This window comes from Heterodontus francisci, chromosome 2, assembly GCF_036365525.1.
Source record: "Heterodontus francisci isolate sHetFra1 chromosome 2, sHetFra1.hap1, whole genome shotgun sequence".
In the NCBI taxonomy this organism is placed as follows: Eukaryota; Metazoa; Chordata; class Chondrichthyes; order Heterodontiformes; family Heterodontidae; genus Heterodontus; species Heterodontus francisci.
In genome coordinates, this window is record NC_090372.1 from 53,443,633 (window position 1) to 53,468,053 (window position 24,421).

The window sequence follows — 24,421 nt, forward strand, 5'->3', positions numbered from 1 at the left end:
ACTTTGTGTACAAGGACATCCAAATCCCTCTGACACCAAAATTTAATAGTTTTTCACTATTGAAAAAATATAGTTTTTCTATTCTTCCTACCAAAGTGAATGATCTCACATTTCCCCATATTATACTCTATTACTTTGTTGTGCACTCACTTAACCTATTTATATCCCTTTCCAGGATTTTGCCCTTTGCATTGGGACCCCAACATCGGGATCAAATGTGGATCACAACCCCACAGTGGGGGGAATTTAATGGAGGCTCTGCAGCCGGTCAGTGACATCCTTTACCCTGGCACCAGGGAGGCAACACACCATCCTGGATTCATGTCTGCGGCCAAAGAAACGCCTGTCTGTTCCCCTGACTATTGAATCACCTATCACTATGGCTCTTCCAGTCTTCCCTGTACCCGGCCCGGTGCAGCTGCTCCACCCGTGGTACCATGGACTTGCGTCTGGCTGCACTCCCCAGATGAACCATCGCTCTCATCAGCATTCATAACTGAATACCTGTTGGAGAGTGAGATGCAATCGGAGTCTCCTGTACTACCTGCATATTTTGTTTTGACTGCCTGGCGGTCACCTATTCCCTCTCTCCCTGCATAATCTTAAAACTCTGCTTCTCTCTGCACAGATGCTGCCAGACCTGTTGAGTATTTCCAACATTTCTTATTTTTTATTACCGGCATTCTTGGTTGTTCAGTTTTAGTTCTTTGTACACTTTGTGTCCGTTTATTGTGGAAAAATAAACTGTGATGATGGGCGGCAAGAAGGTTCGCATGGGTCACCCTAGATTTAACGATGCCATCATCTTTGGCTCTCTGCCTCTTCGTGAGGCGATTTGTCTTGTCTCAATTGTGTTCCGAGTGACAATATACTCAAGCAGTTCGAGAAGACTACGCCCTGGAGAAGATCAGGTTTCCCCTAATGTTAGGTTTCTTTCAGTAAGTTACGAAACGCTTGGATTTACCATATAGTCACAAACTGAACATCTCTCCACATGCGTGACTGCAAATCAACGCACTCACCTGGGGCTTGGACACTGTAACCGCGTACTGACATGTCTGCGCCAATCAGCTGGGAGGTTTACGCACTGCGGTCCGGCCTCCGGCCAATGATTGGTGGAAACAACGCGGCTGGAGGTGGGGCGCTGGTGAGTATGCGCAGTACGGTATGAGGGCGCGGCTGCGGCTGCGGCATGGCGTGGCGTTACCAAGGAGAAAGCGGCGGAGCGACGTGGGAGGAGAGTTTGGATATGTAAATAAACAGAGTAGCTGCACAGGGATCACGACTGCGTTGCTAGCCACAGCCAGCAAAACTGAAGTGAGTTGCGAACAACTGACACCAGATAGACTTTATTGAGTTGTGAGTGAGTTAAGAAGGTAAGAGATAAGAGGAGTAGTCCGTTCGGCCCTTCGAGGCCGCTCCGCGATTCACTACGATCGTGGTTGAACGACCTCAATTTCACCTTCCTGCACTATCCGCAAACAAAGAACAGCACAGGAACAGGCCATTCGGCTCTCCAAGCCTGCGCCGATCTTGATGCCTGCCTAAACTAAAACCTTCAGCACTTCCGGGGACCGTATCCCTCTATTCACATCCTATTCATGTATTTGTCAAGATGCCTCTTAAACGTAGCTATCGTACCTGCTTCCACCACCTCCCCCCGGCAGCAAGTTCCAGGCACTCACCACCCTCTGTGTAAAGAACTTGCCTCGCACATCCCCTCTAAACTTTGCCCCTCTCACCTTAAACCTAGTAACTGACTCTTCCACCCTGGGAAAAAGTTTCTGACTATCCACTCTGTCCATGCCACTCTTAACTTTGTAAACCTCTATCATGTTGCCCCTCCATGTCCGTCGTTCCAGTGAAAACAATCCGAGTTTATCCAACCTCCGCTCATAGCTAATACCCTCCAGACCAGGCAACATCCTGGTAAACCTCTTCTGTACCTTCTCCAAAGCCTCCACGTCCTTCTGGTAGTGTGGCGACCAGAATTGCACGCAATATTCTAAGTGTGGCCTAACTAAAGTTCTGTACAGCTGCAGCATGACTTGCCAATTTCTATACTCTATGCCCCGACCGATGAAGGCAAGCATGCCGTATGCCTTCTTGACTACCTTATCCACCTGCGTTGCCACTTTCAGTGACCTGTGGACCTGTAAGCCCAGATCTCTCTGCCTGTCAATATTCCTAAGGGTTCTGCCATTTACTGTATACTACCCACCTGCATTAGACCTTCCAAAATGCATTACCTCACATTTGTCCGAATTAAACTCCATCTGCCATTTCTCCGCCCAAGTCTCCAACCGATCTATATCCTGCTGTATCCTCTGAAAATCCTCATCACTATCCGCAACTCCACCAACCATTGTATCGTCCGCAAACTTACTAATCAGACCAGCTACATTTTCCTCCAAATCATTTATAAATACTACAAAGAGCAAAGGTCCCAGCACTGATCCCTGCGGAACACCACTAGTCATATCACTCCATTCAGAAAAGTACCCTTCCACTGCTACCCTCTGTCTTCTATGACTGAGCCAGTTCTGTATCCATCTTGCCAGCTCACCTCTGATCCCGTGTGACTTCACCTTTTGTACCAGTCTGCCATGAGGGACCTTGTCAAAGGCTTTACTGAAGTCCTGATAGATAACATCCACTGCCCTTCCTTCATCAATCATCTTTGTCACTTCCTCAATAAACTCAATCAAATTAGTGAGACACGACCTCCCCTTCACAAAACCTTGCTGCCTCTCGCTAATAAGTTTGTTTGTTTCCAAATGGAAGTAAATCCTGTCCCGAAGAATCCTCTCTAATAATTTCCCTACCACTGACGTAAGACTCACCGGTCTATAATTTCCTGGATTATCCTTGCTACCTTTCTTAAACAAAGGAACAAAATTGGCCATTCTCCAGTCCTCTGGGACCTCACCTGTAGCCAATGAGGATGCAAAGATTTCTGTCAAGGCCCCAGCAATTTCTTTCCTTGCCTCCCTCAGTATTTTGGGGTGGATCCCATCAGGTCCTGGGGACTTATCTACCTTAATGCTTTGCAAGACACCCAACACTTCCTCCTTATTGATAATGAGATGACTGAGACTATCTACACTATCTTCCCGAGGCTCATCATCCACCAAGTCCTCCTCTTTGGTGAATACTGATGCAAAGTACTCATTTAGCACCTTGCCCATTTCCTCTGGCTCCACACATAGATTCCCTTCTCTGTCCTTGAGTGGGCCAACCCTTTCCCTAGTTACCTTCTTGCTCTTTATATACGTATAAAAAGCCTTGGGATTTTCCATAATCCTGTTTGCCAATGACTTTTCATGACCCCTTTTAGCCTTTCTGACTCCTTGCTTAAGTTCCTTCCTACTGTCTTTATATTCCTCAAGGGATTCGTCTGTTCCTAGCCTTCCAGCCCTTACGAATGCTTCCTTTTCCTTTTTGACTAGACTCACAATATCTCGCGTTATCCAAGGTTCCCGAAACTTGCCAAACTTATCCTTCTTCCTCACAGGAACATGCTGGTCCTGGATTCTAATCAACTGACGTTTGAAAGACTCCCACATGTCAGATTTTGATTTACCCTCAAACAGCCGCCCCCAATTTAAATTCTTCAGTTCCTGCCTAATATTGTTATAATTAGCCTTCCCCCAATTTAGCACCTCCACCCGAGGACTACTCTTATCCTTATCCACAAGTACCTTAAAACTTATGGAATTATGGTCACTGTTCCCGAAATGCTCCCCTACTGAAACTTCGACCACCTGGCCGGGCTCATTCCCCAATACCAGGTCCAGTATGGCCCCATCCCTAGTTGGACTATCTACATATTGTTTCAAGAAGCCCTCCTGGATGCTCTTTACAAATTCTGCCCCATCCAAGCCCCTCGCACTAAGTGAGTCCCAGTCAATATCGGCGAAGTTAAAATCACCCACCACTACAACCTTGTTACCTTTACATATTTCCAAAATCTGTCTACATATATGCTCCTTTACCTCCCGCTGGCTGTTGGGAGGCCTGTAGAAAACCCCCAACATCGTGATTGCACCCTTCCTATTCCTGAGCTAAACCCATATTGCCTCGCTGCACGACTCCTCCGAGGTGTCCTCACGCTGTACAGCTGAGATATTCTCCTTAACAAGTAATGCAATTGCCCCACCCCTTTTACATACCCCTCTATCCCACCTGAAGCTTCTAAATCCTGGAACATTTAGCTGCCAATCCTGTCCTTCCCTCAACCAAGTCTCTGTCATAGCAACAACATCATAGTTCCAAGTACTAATCCAAGCTCTAAGTTCATCTGCTTTACCTGTTATACTTCTCACATTGAAACAAATGCACTTCAGACCACCAGTCCCGCTGTGCTCCGCAACATCTCCCTGCCTGCTCTTCCTCTTAGTCTTACTGGCCTTATTTACTAGTTCCCCCTCATTTACTGCTCTGGTTCCCACCCCCCTACCACACTAGTTTAAACCCTCCTGAGTGACGCTAGCAAACCTCGCAGCTCGGATATTTGTGCCTGTCCAGTTTAGATGCAACCCGTCCTCCTTGTACAGGTCCCATCTGTCCCTGAAGAGATCCCAATGGTCCAGATATCTGAAACCCTCCCTTCTACACCAGCTTTTCAGCCACATGTTTAGCTGCTCTATCTTCCTATTTCTGGCTTCACTGGCACGTGGCACAGGGAGTAATCCTGAGATTACAACCCTAGAGGTCCTGTCTTTTAACTTATCCTTAATTCCTTCCTTGTATTGATCTATGTCTTGAATATTTTTAATAACAGCATCTGCAGCTCTCTGGGGGAGAGAATTCCAAAGATCCACAACCCTCAGTGATGGAATTTCTTCCCATCTCAGTCTTAAACGGTGGACGCCCTTAACTGAGACCGTGACCCCTCGTTCTAAACCCTCCACCAGGGAAAATATCCTTCTAGCATCTACCTTATCAATCCATGTGAGAATTTTATATGTTTCAATGAGATCGCCTCTCATTCTTCTAAATTCCCAGTAGTCCCAGTCCACTCAGTCTCACCTCATAGGACAATCCTCTCATCCCTGAAATCAGTCTAGTGAATCTTTGTTACATTCTCTCCAAGGCTAGTATATCCTTCCTTGGGTAAGGAGATTAAAACTGCACACAGTAGTCCAGGTGTACTCTCACTAAAGCTCCCTACACAAATGCAGTAAGATATCTTTACTCTTGTCCTGTAATCCCTTTGCAATAAAGGCTCACATATCATTCGGCTTTCATAATTTCTTGCTGTATCTGCATCTTAACTTTCAGTGGTTCATGTACAAAGACACCCAGGTTCCTCTGAATACCTATATTTCCCAGTCTCTCTCAATTAAAAAAAATCAGCTTTTCTATATTTCCTTCCAAAGTGGATAATTTTGCACTTACCCACGGTATAGTCCATCTTTCATCTTTTTGCCCACTCACACAATTTGTCTATATCCATTTAAAGCCTCTTTGTGTCCTCTTCACAGCTTACTTTCCCACTTTGTATTGTCAGCAAACTTGGATATACTGCACTCAGTTCCCTCATTTAGGTCATTGTTATAGATTGTATATTGATGAGGCCCAAGCACTGATCCTTGCGGTACGCCACTAGTTATAGCCTGCTAACCCGAAAATGACCCATTCATTCCGACTCTCTGTTTTCTGTCCAATAATTAATCCTTAATCCATATTACCTCCAATTCCATGAGCCCTAGTTTTATATAATAACCTTTTCTGTGGCACCTTATCAAATGCTTTTTAAAAATCCAAAAACACATTCATTGGTTTTACCCTACAAAAGCAACCTCAAGAAACTCTAAAAGATTTGTCAAACATTATTTCCCTTTCATAAATCTGTGTGGACTCTGCCTAATATTATGATTCTCTAAGTGCTCTGTTATCACATCCCTAATACTAGATTCTAGCATTTTCCCTACTCTTGATATATGGCTAACTGGCCTATGGTTGCCTGTTTTCTCTGTCCCTCCTTTCTTGAAATATGGGTTTATGTTTGCCAGCTTCCAATCCATGGGGACTGTTATAGAATCTTGGGAATTTTGGAAGAACAAAACCAATGCATCCACTATCTCTGTAGCTACTTTTTTTAAAACCCTAGGGTGCAGGCCATCAGGGATTTGTCAACGTTAAGTCTTGTTAAATTGTCCAGTACTATTTCTTTACTGTTAATAATATTCCGGAGCTCCTCATTTTCACTAGACCCTTGTTTTCCCTATATATGTAAATATCCAGAATGTTTTCTGTGTCTTCTGCCGTGAAGCCAGGTACGAATAATTTTTTTATGAATTTGCAGTTTCCTTATTCCCAATTATAATTTCTCCTGTCTCAGTCTGTAAGGTATCCATGTTTACTTTCGCTAATCCCTTTTTACATACCGGTAGAACATTTTACTATTTGTTTTTATGTTTCTTGCTAGATCAATCTAATATTCTATTTTCTCTCTCTTCATCAATATCTTGGTCATTCTTTGTTGAATCCTAAAATCCTCCCAATGCTCAGGTTTACTACTGTTTCTGGCAACATTATAAGCCTAATTTTAATGATTTATTAGATATTTAATTGTTAGAGCCTAATAACACTCTAATTTTACACTAATTTTAACTTTTTAGCCATGGCTGGACCACTTTTCCCATGAGATTTTTATTCTTTAAGGGAATGTATATTTGTTGCAAATTGTGAATTAATTAATTAAATGTTTGCTATTGCTTATCTACTGTCATATTTTTGAATATTTTTAAATCACTCTCAAATGCCACAGAAAATTCTATTATAGTATGATTACTATTGCCTGAAGGCTCTTTTACTACAAGGTTATTCATCAGCTCTTTCTCATTGCACAATACTAGATCTGACATGATAACTGGTTTATCTGGGATTTATTGGTGTTTGAAGGGAATGGGCATAGCCGGAGCAGTTACTGAGATTCACATCACAAGGGAGTGCAACAAGCTTTGAAATTATGATTTTTTTAAAATCTATGGGTGCTCGGGACTGGAACATTTTCTCATTTGGCACCTGTGTTGGCATCGACGCTACCTCAATATAAACATACAACTGGCAAATTGATCTGAAAGAATGATTGAGCGAAGCCGAAGGAGAGAGCACAGTTAAAGACTAGTTGGAGCAGTTTTTTGTAGGACCTGATTTTAAATCCAAAATAATGATAAAAATTAATTGGCTGCAAGGATCCTAAATAAAATAGATTTTGGGTAGTTTTAATCCTGTCCACAGTGGATGCCAATTTACAGTAAAACTTTCAATGTCAGTCAGAGAAATCATAAATATGGGAAATTCCACACTGACAGGAGGAGTGTTGAAGCTTTTTGCCCTTGTGGCTTGTCTCTGTGGAATTTCAGTTTAAGTCTATGTTGCTATTAATTATCTCAAGTTGCTAATAATAACAGATGATTTAAGATGCAGTTACCAGCATCAAAAACAGTTCTTTCTATGCCCAAAGAAATTCAAATGGGACAAATGTTTAAATAAGAAGAAAGGGATAGACCAAATAATTACAGACCAGTAGGCCTAACCTCAGTGGTGGGCAAATTATTTGAAAAAATTCTGAGGGACAGTATTAATAGTTATTTAGAAAGGCAGTCAGCATAGATGTGTTCGGGGAAGATCGTGGCTGAGTAATTTGAGTGAATTTTTTGAGGAGTTAACAAGGAATGTAGATGAAGGTACTACGTTTGACGCAGTCTTCGTGCAATTTAGCAGGGCTTTTGACAAGGTCCCACATGGAAAACAGGTCAGAAAAATAAAAGTGCATGGAATCCAAGGGAAAGTGGCAAATTGGATCCAAAATTGGCACAGTGGCAGGAAGCAAAGGGTATTTTTTTCCACAGGCATTTTTGTGACTGGAAGGCTGTTTCCATTGGAGTTCTCCAGGGCTCAGTACTAGGTTCCTAGCTTTTCCAGGTATATATCAATGATTTAGACTTAAATGTAGGGGGCTTCATTAAGAAGGTTGCAGATGATACTGTATGTTGGCTGTATGTTGATAGTGAGGAATAAAGCTGTAGACTGCAGGAAGATATCAATGGACTGGTCAGATGGGCAGAAAAGTGATAAATGGAATTCATCAAACTGGAGAAGTGTGAGGTGATGCATTTGAGAAGGGCAAGCAATGCAAGGGAATACACAATAAATGGTAGATTACGAGAAGTATAGAGGAACCTTGGAGTGCATGTCAGACCTTTCAGGAGTGAAATTAGAAAACACTTCTGCACACAAAGGGTGGTAGAAGTTTGGAACCCTCTTCCGCAAATGTCAATTGATGGTAGATTAATTGTTAATTTTAAATCTGAGATTTATATGCTTTTGTTAACCAAAAGGTATTAAGGGATATGTGTAAAGGTGGGCATATGGAGTTAGGCTGCAGATCAGCCATGACCTCATTGAATGGCTGAGCAGACTTGAGGGGCTAAATGGCCTCTTCCTGTTTCTATGTTTTTGTGTCCATAGATCCCTGAAGGTAGCAGGACAATTGGATAAGGTGGTTAAGAAGGCATACAGGATACCTCCCTTTATTAACTGAGGCATAGAATATAAGAGCAGGGAGGTTATGCTAAAATTGTATAAAAGACTAGTTAGGCCATGGGTAGAGTACTGCATAAAGTTCTGGTCACCACATTACAAGGAAGATCCAGAAGTCACTGCCTGAAAGGGTGGTAAGGCAGAAATCCTCATCATAATGTCATGCAGGCCCCAACCTGCCAAGACTGAGGCACATTCATTTTGCCACATGGACTTGAAAACTTCAAATTGTTGCTGGGAAGAAGAGAAGGCCTATTACAAGGGCTGCCAGACTGGCTGGAAAGACGTTTTTGCATATTAACCGACAGTACTTGAAAAGACAAAGGGGCTATTCCCTCCTCTAATTTAACCCACAATGGATCTTTGATCACCAGGCATTGTGTGCAGAGGAGACATTCCAAGGTCCGCCAGAATAAGACAATCCACAAGGGCCAGGACTGGTTAGGTGAGCTGGTCACATGACTAACTGGCTGTTACAGGTTTTTTTGAACTTGCCACAGAGAATTTGAACTCAGAAAGCTCCTGGATTGAAAAGAGCCTCTCCTGTCTGCTCCCATCTCTTTCTCACCAACTTCGGAATCCATTGAAGACACATGAACCCCGAGAGAGAAACGTCTCCTACAGTGAACAAGGTTTAAGAAGAATACTGGGCCCGAACGAAAAGCAAGAATTACCTACAAGCAAGGACTCTATAGTGAGCTCGAAGAATCATAACAACTCTTCAGATATTGCCTCAAACCTTTCCACTTTATTTTTTCTTCTACTCTTTTCTGTCCCTATCTGCTTGTATGTATTGCATATGCATGCTAACGTGGGTACATCGTGTATCCGTAGGCATTAACCGAATTAGAGTTGAAGTTTTAATACATTTCACTTTTCTTTAAACCTAAGAAAGCCTGTTTGTGCTCATTTCTTTGCCTTATAATTGGAAAGCAGTGAACAAAGATTCACCAAGGGGGAGCTCAAAACACAGTGTGTTTAAAATTAAACCCTGTTACAGTAAGACCAGGTGAAGGCTGAGAGGGACCCCTAGGGATCTCATTATCAAAAAGGAGGAGGTGTTGGGTGTCTTGCAATGCATTAAGGTAGATAAGTCCCCAGGGCCTGATGGGATCTACCCCAGAATACTGAGGGAGGCAAGGGAAGAAATTGCTGGGGCCTTGACAGAAATCTTTGCATCCTCATTGGCTACAGGTGAGGTCCCAGAGTACTGGAGAATAGCCAATGTTGTTCCTTTGTTTAAGAAGGGTAGCGAGGATAATCCAGGAAATTATAGGCCGGTGAGCCTTACCTCAGTGGTAGGGAAATTATTAGAGAGGATTCTTCGGGACAGGATTTACTCCCATTTGGAAACAAATGGACTTATTAGCGAGAGGCAGCAGGTTTTGTGGGGGGGAGGTCGTGTCTCACTAATTTGATTGAGTTTATTGAGGAAGTGACAAAGATGATTGATGAAGGAAGGGCAGTGGATGTTATCTATATGGACTTCAGTAAAGCCTTTGACAAGGTCCCTCATGGCAGACTGGTACAAAAGGTGAAGTCACACGGGATCAGAGGTGAGCTGGCAAGATGGATACAGAACTGGCCCGGTCATAGAAGACAGAGGGTAGCAGTGGAAGGGTGCTTTTCTGAATGGAGGGGTGTGACTAGTGGTGTTCCGCAGGGATCAGTGCTGGGACCTTTGCTGTTTGTAGTATATATAAATGAGTTGGAGGAAAATGTAGCTGGTCTGATAAGTACGTTTGTGGATGACACAAAGGTTGGTGGAGTTGCGGATAGTGATGAGGATTGTCAGAGGATGCAGCAGGATATAGATCGATTGGAGACTTGGGCGGAGAAATGGCAGATGGAGTTTAATCCGGACAAATGTGAGGTAATGCATTTTGGAAGGTCGAATGCAGGTGGGAAGTATACAGTAAATGGCAGAACCCTTTGGAGTATTGACAGGCAGAGAGATCTGGGCTTACAGGTCCACAGGTCACTGAAAGTGGCAACGCAGGTGGATAAGGTAGTCAAGAAGGCATACGGCATGCTTGCCTTCATCGGTCGGGGCACAGAGTATAAAAATTGGCAAGTCATGCTGCAGCTGTACAGAACTTTAGTTAGGCCACACTTAGAATATTGCGTGCAATTCTGGTCGCCACACTACCAGAAGGACGTGGAGGCTTTGGAGAAGGTACAGAAGAGGTTTACCAGGATGTTGCCTGGTCTGGAGGGCATTAGCTATGAGGAGAGGTTGGATAAACTCGAATTGTTTTCACTGGAACGACGGAGGTGGAGGGGCGACATGATAGAGGTTTACAAAGTTATAAGCGGCATGGACAGAGTGGATAGTCAGAAGCTTTTTCCCAGGGTGGAAGAGTCAGTTACTAGGGGACATAGGTTTAAGGTGAGAGGGGCAAAGTTTAGAGGGGATGTGCGAGGCAAGTTCTTTCCACAGAGGGTGCTGAGTGCCTGGAACTTGTTGCCGGGGGAGGTGGTGGAAGCAGGTACCATAGAGACATTTAAGAGGCATCTTGACAAATATATGAATAGGATGGGAATAGAGGGATACGGACCCCAGAGTGCAGAAGGTTTTAGTTTAGGCAGGCATCAGGATCGGCGCAGGCTTGGAGGGCCGAATGGCCTGTTCCTGTGCTGTACTGTTCTTTGTTCTTTGTATTAACATGAATGGCATTTTGTCGATTTAACACAAAAATAGGATTTTTTTTTAAACTGTTTAAGATTTGTTTCATTTGCTATTTAACCACTTTGACCAAGGGTGGAATTTTATGGGCTGTGCAAGAGCAGATGTGGTGGCGTGTGAGGTGACTTAATTCGGCGGAAGGTGTTTTTTCGGATTCCCTATGGTGGGATATTTTAGAGAAATTAATTCAGCGGCATGTTTATGGCGTTCTGGGGTTGCCACTGCACAATGGCGGATTGCAGCTTGGCATTCATTTAAATAACATGAATACTCATTAGCCTCCGCTTAGTTACAATTCAGTCCTACCTGCCAGATTAAGTGAACGGCGAACGCTATTCCTGTGCCACCCGGTTCACAATTGTTTTACCGTGGCGTGCAGCAGTCGGATTTGTGCAGTTGAGTCTCAGACCTGTGCTGTTCTCCAGCATTGTAATGGATGTTTGCCTCCAGGCTCGGCACCAGCAAGGGTGAATCTTCTCGGGATGGCAGCGAAGGCATGGGGGTTCTATATGGTCGAGTAGGGCAGGGTACTCGGGAAGGGAAGGGTGGGGTTGATTGGGTGCATGGAGGAGCAGGGAAGGGTGGAGTTGAGCATCCAGGGTGTGGAATGATTGCTGATAATGCTGAAGCTGTGGGGGTGGTGGATGGATTAGAGCATTACAATCAGTAGATATTTGGCAGTGGCCTAAAGGGAGAGATGAGTGCTATCAACGTCAGGGATCTGTGGGGCAAATTGAGGGAACAGTCACAGTCAATGGTGACAAATGGATTCTGTAGGGGGGAAGGGTGGGTATTCGACAACTTCATATGGAGGGGAACGGGACTTGGCAACAATGGTCAGGTCAATTTGAGGAAGATCAAGGGTAAGTGTTGGCATGTCGATGGCAACGGGAGTAAGAACAGGGGGGAGGGATGGCATGAATAAATTGATGATTCCACTATGCATGGTAATGGGGGGGAGGCTCAATGGTAATGGAGGGAAGGTTAACGATAACATTCTTCAGTTCTGAAGAAGGGTCTCTGACCTGAAACATTAACTCTGCTTCTCTCTGCACAGATGCTGCCAGACCTGCTAAGTATTTCCAGCATTTCTTGTTTTTATTAACGGTAACATTTGGTGGGTCAAGGGTGATAGATTCAGGCTGGAAGGTTTCAGGAGGAGGTTGGAAGGTGGGGAGACTTGCCCTGAATTCAACGCGCACCATTTTTTCCAGCAATAATGCAAACCACGTGGCCATTCACAGATTGCAAGGAGAGTGGAAAGAGACAAACGATAGCGGGTGTGCCTTCTACCTGGCAGCAATTTGAAGGCAACTATAAGGGAACTGCTCATTACCTCAATGTTTCAGCTCACTGGCAACAGAGGGCTGAATTGCCATGCTCTGCTTATTTATTGTTCAGAAAAGCCACAGTGACATGGATCTCATACACCCAATTTGTCTGTACCACGGGAAGAAGAGCAAAAGGAGAGACTAAAGAGGGCTCTTTACCCTCAACTCATGATGCCTGAATGCCAGCAGCAGGCAGAACAGGAAGCTGAAGATGCTCTGAATGTTAACATACAGGAACGGACTTATCGAAGAAGGGCACTGGCACGTCATTGCATCCTCAGGACAAGCACAAATTACCTTCAGATGTCAGAGAGGAAATGCCAGAGATGCCTAAGGATGTCATGTGAAATGGTCACAGAAATTTGTAGGATCCTTTGGTTGGCTTTGATATGAATCCCATGGCAGTTGCCTTCAAGGTGATTGCTACACTTAATTTTTTTGCTAACAGGTCCTTCCAGGGATCCATGGGCGCCACATATGTGGCATCTCAATCTGTGACCCATAAGTGCATAGGTGGATCTTGGAGTACAGAGTAGAATTTCAAAAGTTGCTGACGATGCCAAACTTGGACGTGCGGCAAACAGTGGGGATGATATAAACTGCCTGCAACAGGACATAGATAGGCCAGCAGAATGGGCAGAGAGATGAAAGATGGAATTTAATACTGGTAAGTGTGAGGTGATGCATTTTGGCAGAAGGAATAGGGAGAGGTAAGATATACTTAATGGCACAGTTCCAAAGAGTGTGCAGGAACAGAAGGACCTGGGGGTCCATGTGCATAGATCTTTGAAGGTAGCAGGACATAATGAGAGAGTGGTTAGTAAAGCATATGGGATCTCGGGCTTCATAAATAGAAGCATTGAGTACAAAAGCAGGGAAGTTATGCTGAACCTCTATAACGCTCTGGGGAGTATTTCATCCAGTTCTGGACACCACACTTCAGGAAGGATGTGAGGGTCCTTGAGAGGGTGCAGAGGATATTTACCAGAATGGTTCCAGGGATGAGGGATTTTAGTTACAAGGTTAGGTTAGAAATGTTGGGTTTGTTCTCCTTCAAACAAAGGAGATTGAGGGAAGATTTAATAGAAGTGTACATGATTATGACAGGCTTAGATAAATTGGACAAGGAAAAGCTGTTCCCATTAACAAATGGTATAAGGACTAGGGGACACAGATTAAAGGTTTTGGGCAAGAGATGCAGGGGGAATATCTGGAAGCAATTTTTTTAGGCAGCGGGTGATGATTGACATGCAACTCGCTGCCCACAAGGGTGGTGGAACCAGGTACAATCAATGAATTCAAGAGGAAGTTGGATGGCCACCTGAGAGAAATAGATGTGCAGGGCTCTGGGGATCGAGTGGGACTGACAGCATATCTCCGTGGAGAGCCAACATGGACTTATGTGCTGAATGGCCTCCTTCTGTGCCATAAATGACTCTAAGACCGGAATTTTACTTTTGTCGGACGGGAGCCGTCCACCCACCGAAAAGTCAGTGGTGACCCTGCCTCCGCCTGGGGATCCAGACCGCATTTTACAGTCCCCAGGCCCTTAATTGGTCTGAGACGGGACTTTCACCTCATTGAGGCAGGGAGTGGTGGCCATTGCTGGGAAAAAGTGAAAGGACTCGGGCCAGGTCGGGCTCGGGTCGGGTTTTTTTTTTCCAGACCCGAGCAGGCCTTTACCGTCGGGCACAGGGTGCCTGATCAGGAGGGCCCTCGCTCCCCAGGCCGTCAGAAAGCCACCTGCTTTTAACAGGCGGCTTTTCTCCAGCCTGGGCTGCCCACTTGCCACTGGTAAATTCCCCGTGGCAGTGGGTGGAGGCCCTTATGTGGCCATTAACTGGCATGCCGAAAATGTGATTTCGCTGCTTTCACCGGTCTGGAGGAGCTCTTCAGTGGGGCCACAGAGGATGTCATGAAAAATTGCTGTCTGCTGTGCCTTGCACAACCTTGCAATTAGACACGGCAATATTCTGCAGGTGGAGGAACAGGAGGAACAGCAGGCCTCCTCAGTTGAGGAAGACTATGAAGAGGGTGAGGAGGAGAACAACAATGCCAATGATGCCGTCATTGATATGAGAGCCGTGGAGAGGCATGCAACGGACATCAGGGAGAACCTAATTTATGCACATTTTAGCCAACATTATGAAGGAACTTTGGGAGGAGAAACATAACAGTTCCCCTTGGAAATTCACTTTTGCATGAGGTCTTATCACTGCAATCTTAAGGAAGCAGTGCTGCACTTTCATGTGGTTGGCAGTTGAAATCTTCTATGGGCTACGATGGATGCGATTACATACCACTGCAAGCAGCGTTAAATTACAACCGCAGAAACACAAAAGTAAGGCAAGACAGTAGTGGAAAAAGTTAACAATCATCAAGAGGAAAACAGCTGTTATTGAAGATACAAGGCTCAAATAGCAATGAGAAATGGACACTGGACATTTTCTGAGATGCTTTGCAAGCATCAATGTGTTCCTGTCATAAGCCTCCAATGAACATCTTTGTTTTCATCTGAAACCAAGCAAAAGATTTACGAGAGTGCAACAAATGTTAAAGTAAATAAAGATGTATTGAAAATTATTGACCAGTTGCACAATATTTACAGCACACGTGCCACCTTTGTGCTCAAAGCTGTTTCAATTTTGCTTTCTGCCACTACGTCTAGGTGCTACTGCAACATTAGCAGCTGAGGTGGAGGCAGTCTGCTCAGTGCACTGCCCCATTGCTGTGGATGACCGTTGTGGGTGTCCTCTTGATGGCTTCATCCGACTGGGGTCTGCAGCACTGGTACTTGAGTATCCCCCATGTGCTCGCTTGCTGGAGGTAAGGAGGTCAATGTCGGGGGGGGGGGGGGGGCGGGAAGGACGAGACGCCGCTTACCCTGTGGGTGTCCTGAGAGAATGGCCTCGGGGCAGCTGGCATGTGCTCCTCCTCCATTTTGGTGCACGATGGCACCTGCCTGTCTCCTTGAGGGAAGGAGCACCCGTAGGGAGATCCAGTTTCCTCGTCCCCCTCTCGCTTAGACTCTGCTGCATGGAACCCATGGCAACAGTGATGGAGTGCAGCTCAGATTGCATATGGCTCGAGTGCTCAACCAGACTCACCACAGAGCTCGCCAAACTCTCGACTGAGGAAGCTATTTACTCAAATGCCTGGGACATGGCAAGCATCATTGCTTGCATGGACTCTTCCATGGCACGCGCAAATTCATGCATGACCTCAGGCATCTCCGACATATTTTCCACATGGCTTTGTTGCACACCCAGTTGACTTCTCGTAATGACAAACAGAGGATCATCTTGAGCGTGGGGCTGAGCAGGGGGCTGGTTCTCAGAAGCCTCCGATTGTCAGGGGATCTGGCTGACACATGCTCCCTAAGCTGCTGGGACATGTCTGTGTCATGACCACCAGATTGTGACCCAGATGCTAATTCTGAACCCCCCACAGACCGTGTGGATGTATCTTCGCTGGCGGAGGTGAAAGAAGAGGCAGGTGATGGTGCACTTTCTGGGGAGTTGTCTTCCTCTTCGTCCCCAGAGGAGGAGTCTTGGGCCTCACGGCATTCAGGGACTCGAGTGCAAGCTCCTGCCATGGAGACACAAACAGAGGCTTCAGCATCAGCTTCGCATGAGTTCAGACACTTTCAGTGGGTGTGCACGTATCTCTGCAAGACTGAAGATGAAACTTCATCCTTATGCCTTGAGGATGCTGCCTCACTATCTGATATGACCCTGCCTCCCTCCTCTCTCACTATTTGCGTAGCCTCCTCTTCAGTCAGTATCAACATTCTAATGTCTGCTACACATTCTCCTGTCCTGGCTCACTCGCACTGATTGTGTATGCATTTGTCCTGCAGGAGACATTACAGGCGGAATGAGAATTTTTTGTTAAGAATCACATGCATCAATATCACTCATTCAGGACTGGCTTTTGCAAGATACATCCAAGCAGATTAACAATGGCAATCGTTAACTTTGCATTTAGTGTATGGCACCAAGGCTGCTCGTGCAATCCAATGCATGCCTTGTTTGCCCTCTTTCTTAAAGAGACAGAGCCAGGGTGACAAACTATGGAGCAGCTTTGCCAAGATCACTTACTTTCGCCAGTCTGAACAAGTCATTGATGTGTTTGCAACATAGTACTCAGCTTCTGAGTATCACCCCATGGTGCAAGACAACCTCTGCTACCTCCATCCTGGCTGCCTTGGTCAGCCAGGAGGATCTTTACAGTCTGCAGGGAAGAGGGCCTCTTGCCTTTCCCTGATGGCCTGGAGGAGAACCTACAGGGAGGCATCACTGAACCATGGGGCAGGACACTACCTTCTGGCTGACATATTCTTCAATGTGGCTGCAGAGATAGAGTAATGAAGTGGTTGGTGCTACATTACAAAAATTAAGGGAGACAAAAACATTTTGGTTTCAAGCTTGATTTCAGGCTGTTGTGCAGAGACTTGCATGATGGGAAGGCTTCTGATCCTTGAGGCTACAAGCACGGAATGCTTTATAGCCGTTCGAACTTGGTGATTGGCCCAGTGACGGCGACTTTCACCATTGAAAGGCTGTCACCTCCGCTGAATCCCACGTGTCCTCGTACCTGTTGCTGCACACTTAATTAACATATTAACATATGGGAAATGGGAACCCTGGCAGAAGCGGAAGTTGCGTCAACTTCCAGTTCTGCCATCGGGAACGCTGCGGGACTCTTAAAATCCAGGTCCAAGCTTTCGGTCACCCTGCTGTCATTCTTTGGCTCACCGTCCATTATTTTTTCAATTACGCCTCTGTGAAGTACCTTGGGATGTTTTCCTATGTTCAAGGAGCTATACAAAATGAAAGTTTCTATTGTTGAACTGCATTTTAACTGGTTAACACAAGCAAGATCAATGTGACAGAGTAACAAGGCTGCATTGGAACGTTGGCCCAGATTTTGCAGTCAGCAGCAAAGGAATGCCGCTCAATGTTCAGTACACTGACAGCTGCCCACAGTGTTTTTGTGGGCTTTTGAGCGTCGATTTACTGTCCTTGGTGTTTGTTCCAGCATAGCAAGAAACAGCAAGGCTCTTCAACCAATCAAATTGAAGAATCCTCACTGAGACATGCAAATTCTAAACCAGGAAATAGAAATTAAATTGAAATCGTGTACAGATAGCAAAATAAAGATTGGGAAAGAAAGATGGGATTAAGAGAGAGATAAGAGACAGAGGAAAAAAAGTATTATAAAATTTCCAACATTAATTAAATTCTGAAGGAATGAGACTCCACGCCTGTAAAATTACATTTTCAGAGCTAGAGTGGTTGTTTGATAGTAATTATGCATTATCACAAAGTTAAAACTTCACTTACACCTAAATCAACTAGCTCCAACTTTTTCAAGCGTATTTATTAGGTAAGTAAAACAGCTTCATGCTCTTGCATTGATTTCAATGCTGAATCTATCGGTGAGATGTTGTTATAGCACAGCCTATGGAAAACAGCAGTGGAATTTGGACCGCAACTTCTGGATTTCAGTGTTTAACTGCACATGAGCGTACTGCCGGTACTGCAGAGGCCTCGATCCAGGTCCAGCGCTGGAACCTCAGAGAAGAGGTAGGTGAGGCGGGGTTGCCAGGGCCAGTCTGGACTGGCCCCAGTGAGGGGAAGCTGGGGGTTGGTCTTAATCCAGGGGAAGGAGAGGCCCGAGGATGAATTAGTTCTCAGTGAAGGCCCTCCTTGGGTCACAAATTATCCACAGAGGAGAGGCCCCCTCTCCCAAGCCCACAGGGATGGTGCCTCATGTTACAAGGCATCCTCCCTGTGTGGTGGAGGATCCCCCACCAGTGGTAAGATCCCAGCGGCGGTGGGTAGAGGCCCTTAATTGACCATTAATAGGCTGATCCCGCCTTGGTGGGGTCTCACAAAATACAGCCCTAGGTGTCAAGGAATGAGGTCCAGTATAGTTTTCCCTCTCTTACACAGAACTGTCTGATGCTCGGTAACCTCTTAATGATTGAGGTCCAATCTATGCTACACCAGCCCATGCTGCAAATTTGAAGGAAGGGAATGTATTAAATCAACCAGTATAGTGAAATTATTAATTTATCCACTTCCTCAGAAGATCTGCCAGTCAGTTGGTCTGTAGCATTACTGGGGAAAGTAATCTCAAATTCTGTATGAAAATAATTGTTTACTTTCACCTAAATTTCACCCACATTGTGGGATCAATATTTTCCAGTGCAAATGCAACTTTTGTAAATTAAGGTTAGAAACAGGTAAATGTATCTGCTTTATGTCTACATCAAAAGGAGAAAGCAATTACACTTCCATAGCACCTTTCATGACCTCAGGATGTCTCATAGTGTTTCATAGTCAATAACGTTCTGTTGAAGTGTTGTAATGCAGAGCAATGCAGCAGCCGAGTTGCACATAGCAAGTCCAACAAACAGCATTGAGATAATGCCAAGGTAATCTGTTCTAGTGATGTTGGTTGAGGGATATATTGGCCAGGAAATTGGGAGAATGATCCTTGTTCTTCTTTGATTATTCCCATGGAATCTTTTATGTCCAGCTGAGAGCCAGGCATGGGTTAACACCTCTGACATCTCTAAAACTAGAGGGCATAGATTTAAGGTGAGAGGGAGGAGGTTTATAGGGGATCAAAGGGATACATTTTTCACACAAAGAATAGTGGGTATCTGGAATGAGCTGCCAGAGGAGGTGGTGGAGGCAGGAACAGTAGCAACATTTAAGAGGCATCTGGACAGGTACTTGAATGAGCAAGGCATAGAGGGATATGGAATTAATGCAGGCAGGTGGGATTAGTATAGATAGGCATTATGGTGAGCATGGACGCAGTGGGCCGAAGGGCCTGTTTCTATGCTGTACGACTATGACAGTGCAGCACACTCTCTGTATTGCACTGGAGTGTCAGACCTGCTTAAATCTTTGGAGCACTCTTGGAGGCTAGAATACTACCACAGAGCCAAGGCTGAACACCTGTTAGATATGACATAGCTATTTGTTTCAACAGAAACATTCTTCATTCATACTGCAACACCATGTAATTTTCCTAAAGAACAAAGTTCTTGTTTTAAATTATTGTCTTATGTAACTTCACACGACATGATGATTTTGCATTGGAGATGACTTCCAGCTTCACAAATAGGTGACATTTGTTGAAAGTTATTATTTGTGCTTTATAATTGTGTCTAATACTTTGTTTAGAAAAAATGTCTTCTAATAACGGTGAGTTGATTAGGGATCTAGTATAAATCTTCTACATGGTGTTGATCTTCTGTTGGTTTAGGGCTGAAGCATTGAAAAGGAATAAAGCGTAGTTTAATAGATGAACCCTGAGGATGCTGAGAGATTGAAATATTGACAGTAAAGGTAAGGTTTTTGGTTTTCATGTTTACTTTTAGCAAATTTTCATTTCTACCAAATTTGATGTTTTGATAATATATAACTCAAGTATTTCTAAACGATTCTAAATTTGATCTTGAATTCTAGACTCTAAAAGTTTGTTTATCAATTTTAGTCTATAGCTAATTGATTTATTCTTCTTTTTTGAACAAACATGTATCGTAGGTTACTCTCCAGTCCAATTGTATAATAAGGTAGATAAAAACTTTTTCCACTGGTGGGGTAGTCAAGGACAGGGGGACATAACTTTAAGATCACAGCCAGGCCTTTCAGGAGAGAAGTTAGGAAGCACTTCTTTGTGCAGAAGCAGTAGATTAGCTCATTAATAATTTTAAATCTGAGATAGATGGATTTTTTTCTAGCCAAGGATTTAAAGGGGTGTGAAACCAAGGTGGGAGGATTGAGTTAGGATACAGATAAGCCATGATGCCATTGAATTGTGGAAAGTGATCAAGGGGCTAAAGGCCTTTTCCTGTTCCTTTGTTCCTATAAATTGCATAAGGAGGATTGAAAAATTATGGCCCAAGTCTCTGCCATCTCCATACTGACTTTTCAACAGGGTGAAAACTGTCAGAGATGTATATACATTAAGTTTAACTTTTTCAGAAAGAATTCCTATCCTACAGCTATCATTAAAAAATGTTCTATATCTTTCTCCAGTATACCTATGTTTTCATTTGCATAATCATTTTGTAAAAACTGATGGAAATTATTTATTGTAAATGCTCAGCATATCTGGCAGTATCTGTGGAGAGAGAAACAGGGCTGAATTTTGTTCAGCTCCTGATGTCGGGCTCCGTGGCGGGGGAGGGCCTGAAGATCGGAGCGACAGTGGCCCACTGAGGAGCTCAACGCCGAGATTGCTGGGCCTGATCTTCCTGGCGGCGGGCATGCTCCGTGGCGGGCCCTCCACCGCTTTGCGGCAGGACAATGCTTTAAATATTGAAATTACATGCTTGCATACATTTAAATTGAATTATCTGTGATCTTACTATCGGTTCTGGATCTTCAGCGCGACGGGTGGCACTCACACGCCTTCACTTTCTCGTCCAGGGAAAGCTGGAGCCATCGAGATGGGGAAGGGGGAACTCTGCATTTAAAGTATAGTGGCGAGGGGGCCGGGGTGAACTCTGCAATTTTAGTATAGTGGGGGGGGCTGCGAGAGGAAGGGGTCAACTCTGCAATTTTAGTGTAGTGGTGGGGGGGAACGGGGCAAGCATTTATTTCAGTGTATTGGTGGGGGGGGAATGGGGCAACTCTGCGTTCTCAACGCAGGCCTGGCAGCCCTTTACAAATGGCACCAGCGCCTTCATAAAGCCAGTTGATGCCGTTCACTGCGTCGCTGAGATCATACCCCGCCACATGATTTGGCGGGACAGCTGCCGTGCATATTCTAATGAGCCAGCGGGTTCAAGATCACAGCGACGCAAAGTGCGCGCGTGCTGGCCAAAATCCTTTACGCTGGTGGGAAAACAAAAATCCAGTCCACAGAGTTTCAAAATCCAGTCCACAGCTGCTGTCAGACCTGCTGCGTATTTCCAGCATTTTCTGTTTTTATTTCAGATTTCCAGCACCTGTAGTATTTTGCTTTTGCAAAACATTTATTTCTCCATGATGAGCAGAAGGCTGTCAGGGGTGGAGTTTCAAAGTGAAACTGGTGTAATCCACCCCCACTACGATGTGTGTGCATGCACACACTGCTATTTTTATGACAGTGGATTTCAGGGTCTCTGAGTTTCCTGCCATGGAGAGGCTGGATGCTTATTAACATATTTAAATTGGGCTCCTAATTTGAAATTAACTCATGCTGCATGGGTTTTGCAGAAGTTGGTAATCTCAGCAGTGAAAGTGAGGTGGGGCCTACTGGCTTCCCAAGTTAAGTGGCTCTTTCAGCACTCCTTGTGGGTCAAAAGGAGCAACAGCTCTTCTGTAGGCTGGTCAAGGAAGTCTTTGGCCTTGCCCAGCCCCAATCTCCAGCCTCCCACCCAGCCCTTCAGCCATCCTGATCGCAGGAGCACTCGTGCACCTCCCCACTGCCTGCCCACACCCTCCCTCCCACCAATAGCGAATCTGTACTCTCCCTCACCCGCTTGCCAATGTCTTCACCTCTCCCATTTGCTAATCTCACGATAAGATCGGTAGGCCTCCACGTCTCCGGCCTTGTCGTGTTCTTCATTGATTTTCACCCACTCCTGCACCCTCCTTCACCCCCCCCCCTCCATTTAATGCTATTCTTTTACTTTTTATGTGCTTCTCAATGCCCTTACTACTGCCTTTTGTATTAACAGCTAGCCTTTTCTCATACATCCTTTTAGCCCTTCAAATCTCCTTTTTCATCTCAATACTATACTCTATATATTCTTCCTGATTTTATTTAGCATTGCTAATGTCTCCTTTTTAAAATTTTTAATCCCTTCATTTATCCACAGAACACTATTCTTTGCATTCCCTTTTTGCGTTGTAGGCATATATGTATTTTGTATTCTATCCATTGCATATTTGAAGGTTTGCTCTGCCGATCCATTGACCTGTTCTTACTTGGTGGTAGTGATCCTTCTTTTTGAGCCATTGCAGTCCTTGCAGTGATGTTGCTCCCACAATGTGGTTAGAAATGGAATTTCAGGATATTAACTTAGCAATGATGACAAAACAGCAATATAAGTCCAAAGCTGGATGGTGTGTATATCAGAGGGGAACCTAGAAATGATGACGCTCTCACCACATTGTTGTTGCACTTGTCCATCTTGGTAGTACAGGTTGCGAGAGAGGGAGGTGCTGTAGTGCATCTGTAGACCGTACATACTACAACACAGTGTTCCTGGTGATGGAGGAAGTGGATATTGATTTCAGCAGCATGGGCATGAAACTGACCACCTCCAGGCGCGTATCCATTGTCTCTCGAGATAAGGAGGCCCAAAAGAAAAAGAAAAAAAGGCATGAAACAGCTTGCTCTGTTCTAAATGGTGTTGAGCTTCTGGAGTGTTGTTGCAGCTGCACTCATCTGGGCGGGTATTTCATTACACTTTCATACAACGTCTCAGCGTCTTCCATCACCATCTGTCCTGTCCCACTGGCAGGACAGACCCACCAGAAGTGGCGGCACAATGGTACACAGTTGGGAGGGACTGGCCTCAGGAATCTTCAACATTGACTCTGTACTCCATAAAGTCTTATTGTATCAGGCCAAACATGGGCAAGGAAACCTGTTGTTTAGCACCTACAGCCCTCCTTCAATTGATGAATCGGTAGTCCTTCATATTGAAACATTACTTGGAACAAGCACTGAAGTTAGCAATGGCACAGAATGTCTCGGTGGGGGACTGTGGTGGCAGCACTATTGATAGAGCTGGACATATCTGCCAGACTGAGCCTGCAGCAGGTGATGAGAGAACAATCTGGAGGAAAAAAACTTACTTGACCTCATCCTCACCAATGTAACTGTTGCATGTCAATGACAGTATTGGTAGGAGTAACAATTGCATAGTCCTTGTGGAGACAAAGTCCCATCTTCACCAAGGACATCCCCCATCGTGCTGTGTGGCACTAGTGTTGTGTTAAATAGGATAGGTCCAGCAGGTCAAAACGGCCATCAGAATTGTATACCACTAACCTTCCCCACAAAGCTGCTCGGGTGCGCGGCCACGCAGCAGCCTGACAGGTAGCTTTTCTGTGATAATGTGTGTGTGCGTGCGTGCGTATGCGCACACGCATGGGCGCACCCAAAATTTAACGGGACTATACGCTGAAAATAATGTACCAGGGTCACCAATGAAACTTTAAAGGGGATATTATATACCACCATAATCTCAAACCTCATGGCCTGGCATATCTCTTACTCCACCATTACCATGACATCATTGACACCATGACATTCATGCCACACAAATGCCAAGCAATGACCATCTCTAACAAGAGAGAAACTAACCATCTCCTCTTGACATTCAACGGCATTACTATTGTTAATGTCACCATCAACATCCTGGGAGTTGCCATTGACTAGAAACTTAACTGGAACAGCCATGTAGATACTGGCTACAAGTGCAAGTCAGAGGCTGAGAATTCTGTGGCGAGTAACTCATCTCCCAACTCCCCAGAACCTGTCCACCATCTACAAGGCACAAGTCATGAGTGTGATGGAATACTCTCCACTTGCTTGGATGAGTGCAGCTCCAACAACACTCATGTCTTTGTCTGTTTCTTTGGCCTTCTTGTCTCGAGAGACAATGGGTAAGCACCTGGAGGTGGTCAGTGTTTTGTGAAGCAGCGCCTGGAGTGGCTATAAAGGCCAATTCTAGAGTGACAGGCTCTTCCACAGGTGCTGCAGATAAAACTAGTTGTCGGGGCTGTTACACAGTTGGTGCTCTCCTTGCACTTCTGTCTTTTTTCCTGCCAACTGCCAAGTCTCTTCGACGCTCCACTCTTTAGCCCCGCATTTATGGTGGTCCGCCAGC

General features: G+C 44.9%; 1 protein-coding gene across 5 annotated transcripts in view; it reads left to right on the forward strand.

Annotated features, from left to right (window-relative positions):
- The first annotated feature begins 1,208 nt into the window (after positions 1-1,208).
- Positions 1,209-24,421, forward strand: part of mak (male germ cell-associated kinase) — a 417,670-nt gene continuing 394,457 nt past the window's right edge. For 4 of the 5 annotated variants that reach the window (XM_068058371.1, XM_068058408.1, XM_068058398.1 and 1 more), the window contains exons 1-2: positions 1,209-1,376; positions 19,855-19,937. The gene's annotated coding sequence lies outside the window, so the exon portion shown is untranslated. The remainder of the gene's footprint in view (positions 1,377-19,854; positions 19,938-24,421) is intronic. The other variant, XM_068058377.1, reaches the window with a different exon arrangement.